This window comes from Sceloporus undulatus, chromosome 4, assembly GCF_019175285.1.
Source record: "Sceloporus undulatus isolate JIND9_A2432 ecotype Alabama chromosome 4, SceUnd_v1.1, whole genome shotgun sequence".
Classification (NCBI taxonomy): Eukaryota; Metazoa; Chordata; class Lepidosauria; order Squamata; family Phrynosomatidae; genus Sceloporus; species Sceloporus undulatus.
In genome coordinates, this window is record NC_056525.1 from 17,689,025 (window position 1) to 17,694,833 (window position 5,809).

Here is a 5,809-nt window from a genome sequence, read left to right on the forward strand (position 1 = left end):
CTTTGTATTATAAAACTAGTTTAGCTATGGTGGGGCATTCAATGGTTGGACTTGTAGATTTCATCCGTCTTCCCACACATCCTTCTTCATAATTCACACGTTGTATAACTACATCAAATATGCAAAAGGCTTAAATGAGAAGAGCATTTGCTGCATTAAGTGTGTCTTGAGAGAGACCCATCATTCCGAACGAGAGCTTGGGAAGAGTTTAAAAAAACAAAACAAAACTACAAGCTTTCACAGTGCCTCAGCCACCATGGCAACTATATATCATATATGCTCAACTATAAGTTCACCTCATGTATAAGTCGAGGGCAGGTTTGGGGGTCAAAATTATGGATTTTGATATGGCCCATGATTAAGTTGAAGGTAACACTTAGGGGCATATAGCAAATTAACTAAAGAATGAAGCAAAGTAAAACAATGTCAAAGAACCTACGAACAGGGACGTAGCCAAGGGGGGGGGTTTCTTGGGGTCCGGACCCGCTCTTCCATTAGAAAAATGAATGGTGCATGCTGCAGCGCCACCGTGCCCAAGCCCCATTATAATGGTGGCACTTAGTCTGGACCCCCCCCCCTTCCTAAAATTCTGGCTACGTTCCTGCTACAAAATTCCAGCAGATGTAACTCTTTGTACTTATTCTTAAGGCTGGATGGATGAGAGACTAGAGGGGGTCAGTGCTTCCACGACAGATTATACTCTTGCTTTTCACCAGGGGATGTTTCCTTCTTTTAAGTAAGAGTTAAGATACTTACATTGGCCCATGGATAAACTTAACCAAAACATTTTGGATCAATTTTTGACCTAAATTTCTAGACTTGTACATGAGCATGTACAGTAAATAGCCTTATTGGCTGAGGGATGCTGGGATTTGTAGTCTAAAAGTACAGTCGGCCCTTCTTATACACTGATTTTTTATACACGGATTCAAGCATACACGGTTTGAAAATGTTCCAAAAAAGTATAAATTTACCTTGATGTTCCATTTTTTATTAGGGACACCATTTTGCTATGTCATTATACTTAATGAGACTTGAGTATACATGGATTTTGTTATACACGGGGGATCTTGGAACCAAACCCCAGCGTATAACAAGGATCCACTGTACCCTTCCTGACCTCTGAACAGTACCAGAATCACGTCCCTTCTCTGCTCCTTGGAGGCTAAACCGTATAGCATGTGTGTTATAGGGCTGTTTGTTCTTTATTTATCTTTAACTTGCAGAAAAGTGCCCTAATCTAATTCAGGACCACAAAATATATATTGGAGAGGAAGGAATGGCCATCTAGAAAGCAGAGAGAACATCCTCTGGTTATTCTTACCAAGCCACTCTATGGGGGAACTGGGAAGAAGCAGGAAATGTGCAGAAAGCACACAGAGCATGTGTAAGGAATACTGGTGTGATAGCAAGCATAGGTAAAGAGAAAGAGAGAAATAATATATATAAACACACACTTTACCGACATATTTTCTCCTTCTAAGTAGTACTTGTTACTCTTTGTCCCTATTGATAGAGTCCAGAAAACAAAGGGTGGTCTGTAGCTGCCCGTTTTTATGCTGCAAGGAGGCTGCACCACTCAAACGGCGTGCAGGTTCTTTTTAGTCCATGCACCAGGCACCATTGTTGTGCCACTGGTGCACTCACACACAGCAATGATGCACATATGACATGGCATGGTGACATTTGGATGCTGCACTGCACCGCACCACACTTGCATATAAATTGAAGAAGTAGAATCCCTCTATGCAAGCATCATGGCAGCGCCCATGTAGATGGGGCCGAGCTATGATGGCGCCGGCAGTGTGTTGTAGGGCTCAGGAGTGTGAGGATGCTCTGCACTCCCAAGCCCTAAAATTGGCCCCATCCCGCCACTTTCCGGCAGTGTGTACTGGGCCAAAATTTCATGGCCCTGACATCCCAGCCTGTGTAAAAGCCACAGCCATGTGTGTCTCCTACTGATAATAGGGAGATTCTGATATCTCTGAGCACCACACTGTTTGGCAGCATATGTGATGCTTCTGCACATCAGCTGCATTGGAGTGTGTCATGTGATCTAGGCAGAATTTGGCAAAAATAAGTTTTGGTTTTTTAAAAAAAGAGACTTTATCTCCCCAAATTCTCCATTCATCATGGGCAGTGTCCATGATGGCTGAGAGATTCTGAGATCTGCAGTCCAGAAAAAGTTGCATTTCTGAAGCTCTGTATAAAAGGTTTGTTCACAGCACAGCTTGATTATATGAAAAACTAGGAAGAAGAAATTGTTGCTGCTACTGCTGCATGCCTTCAAGTTGTTTCCAACTTTGGCAACACTAAGGCAAAGCCCATCACAGGGTTTACTTGGCAAGATTTTTTCAGAGGGGTTTTTGCAAGTGTCTCCCTCTGAGGCTGAGAGAGTGTGATTTGCCTAAATTCACCCAGTGGGTTTCCATGGCCGAGAGGGGATTTGAACTCTGCTCTCCAGAGTCATAATCCAATGCTCAAATCACTTCACCGTCCTGAATGTGTAATTAAACCCCCTTTAAAAATACAGATGCCAGAATTGTAGCCAGATATATTCTGATAGAAATAGTATTGGATGAAAAGAGACAGTGGTTTGCATGATGGAAGAGTTGTGGGGTAACAAAAGATGCACCCCCCCAAAATGTAGAGTGAGCCATGAAGTTGTGATAAACCTCCATCCCATATATTCGGAGCACATGTGAGGTGACTGGAATGCTAAACATCCAACTTCTCTTTGGGAAGGCACTAGAGCAAACTGGCATAGAAATTCACAATACCTTTCCCTAAATTCCACATCCTAGATTACCGTAGAATGGAACCATGGCAGTGGAATCTTACTGCTATAATTGCATTGTATGAAAGGGCCTCTGCTTGAGAATCTTGCCCCTCTCCTTTGTATCAATCCCCTTCTATTTATAAAATGGCATCCCTTTCACAATCTTTTTAGGATTGCTGGAGTGAAAACTGGAGAGAGTTCCTGCATCTTTAATGATTCTGTAGAAGAGGAAAGTTTAATAGGTGTTACTTGTCACACAACCAGGTAAAAAGCTACTATTGTTGTTAACTGCCCTGGAGTGGAGTTGACCTTGGCTCATGGTGATTCTGCGGAAAAGACATCTCCAAGCCCCCCATCCTCTATTGCTTTGCTCAGATCCTGTAGATTCAAGCCTCTGGCCTCCTCCCTCATTGACTCTATCCATCTGGCATGCGGCCTTCCTCTCTTTCTACTACCCTCTATCTTTTCTTGTGTTATTGTCTTTTCCAATGAGCCATGTCTTCTCATGTGGCCAAACTGTGACAGCCTCAATTTGATCATCTTGGCTTCCAGGAAGATTTCAGGCTTTATCTATTCAAGGACTGATTTGTCTTTCTGGCTGGCTGTAGTATCCTCAGCACTCTTCTCCAGCACCACATCTCAGATGAATTGATTTTCTTTCTGTTGGCTTTCTTCCCTGTCCAGCTCTCACATCCATATATTGAGTAGAGAAAATGATGACTTGGACTATCCTCACTTTAGTATTCAGAGTTTTATCTTTGCACTTTAGGATCTTGTCTAGTTCTTTAATGGCTGCCCTTCCCATTCCTGGTCTTCTGCTTATTTCTTGACTTCTGATCAGTGTTTGATGCAAGATATGGGAAGTCTTTAACTATTTTGATTTCCTCTTTGTCTAGGTTAAATGTATGTAGATCCTCCAAGATCATTATTTTTGGGTTTTTTTATGTTCAGCAGCAAGCCTGCCTTTGCATTTTTTTTCTTTGACATTCCATAGTAATTGTTCCAAGTCTATGATTTCTGCTAGTAGTATGGTGTCATCTGCGTATCATAGGTTGTTAATATTCCTTCCACCTATCTTCACTCTTCCTTCTTCTAAGACTGAACTTGCTTTTCATATGATATTGTCTGCACACAAGTTGAACAAGTAGAATCCCTCTATGCAAGCATTAATAGTACAGGATCCCTCTCCATGGTATTCTCAGAATTCTTCTCCAGCACCACATCTCAGATGTATTGATCCCCCACCCCATCAGCTTTCTTCAATGTCCAGCTTTCACAACCATACATAGAAATGGGAAATACGACGGCATGAAGAATCCTAACTTTAGTATTTAATGATATATCTTTACACTTCAGGATCTTGTCTAGTCCCTTCATAGCTGCCCTTCAAAGTCAAAGTATTCTAAATTCTTGACTGCAGTCTCCAATCTGATTAATAACTGAGCCAAAGTATGGAAAATCAAATATTTTGATCTCTTCATTGTTAGCTTTAAAATTATGTAGTTAATCTTTGGTCATTTTTTTATTATTATTTTCTTGATGTTCAGTTGTAACCCTGCTTTCTGCCTTGACCATCTTCAATAATCTTTCCAGATCTCTGAAAATGCCATGGACCAAAGGAAGGCTCTAGGAGCAAATCAGGCCCCAACTTTCCCTAGAAGCAAAGATGGCCTGCCTTGAATCCCATTGTGGAAGAAAGGCAGGATATAAATCTTTGAAATAAATGAAAAATAAAGAAATAAATGAACTGAGGTTGTCATATTTTGGCCTTATCTTGAAAAGAAGACTCACTAGAAAAGACTATAATGCTTGGTAAAGTTGAAGGCAAAAGAAGAAGACCACATTCCAGATGGATAGATTTGATGAGAGATGCCAGAGCCATGAATTTGCAATAGATGAGCAGGGCTGTTGAGGCTAGGTTGACTTAAAGGTCTCGTTCGTAGGGTTACCATAGGTCAACATCAACTTGAAGGCAGTTAACAATAGGGCCTCTTCAGTTTTTTCTCTGGAAACCCTAGAACTGTGTGACTCATTGAAGACCTAGGGCCCTTTCACACTTCACAATTACAACACTATATTCTACTTTAACTACTGCAGCTGGTGGCTATCAAATCCTGAAATTAATATGTAGTTTGGGGAGGCACCAAAGTTTTCTGGCAGAAAACTCTAAATAGCCCTCCCTAAAATGCAAATCCCAGGATTCCATAATGTTGCCATAGCAGTTAAAATGGAATTATAACACAATAATGCAGTGTGAACCAGCCCCTAAACATTTCACTGGGCAGAAGTATTCATGGACTCCAGCTCACTTCATTACATGTAGGGAAGATGAAGGTCTGGATGGGCTCTGCTTCTTTCCTTTCTTGCTAAATATAAGCTCTAGCAAGGCATCATGCTGCTGAGACAAATGGTAAAATAATATCCCCTCTTCACTGCCATGTACAGAAGATGACTGCAATGTCACTGGAGGTTTACATCTATACAATGAGCCCTTGGTACACTCTGCAGTTTGGTTTCAGGACCTCCCATGGGTACCAAAATCCATGGACACTCAAGTCCCATTATATACAATGACGTATTAAATGGTGTTCCTTACATAAAATGGCAAAATCAAGCTTTGCACTTTGGAATTTTTAAAAATATTAAAGCTGTGGATGGTTGAATCCCTGGTTGCAGAATTTGTGGATAGGGAGGGCAAAGGGATAAAGTCCTCTGACATAGCTATGGGCAGTAGGTTAGTTTACTGCTGGGTAGGGAGAGTTCAGGAGGAATGATGGGAGGTGCCAATGCTGCCCTCCAACGCCTGCCACCTAAAGCACTTGGCTCATTCGGACTAAGGACCTTGTTGAGCTGATATCCAGACAGACACTGGCCAAGGTACAGTGGTGGATAATATTCATTCCATTCTTCAGAGTTCTCCCTGGTAGACTCTCTCATTACTTTTTGGCAGCTTGATACATGATTTGTGTATTCTCCTAGGATGGCCACTCTATAAGCTGAAGATGGCTCCTGTACATTTAATGGTTGTGT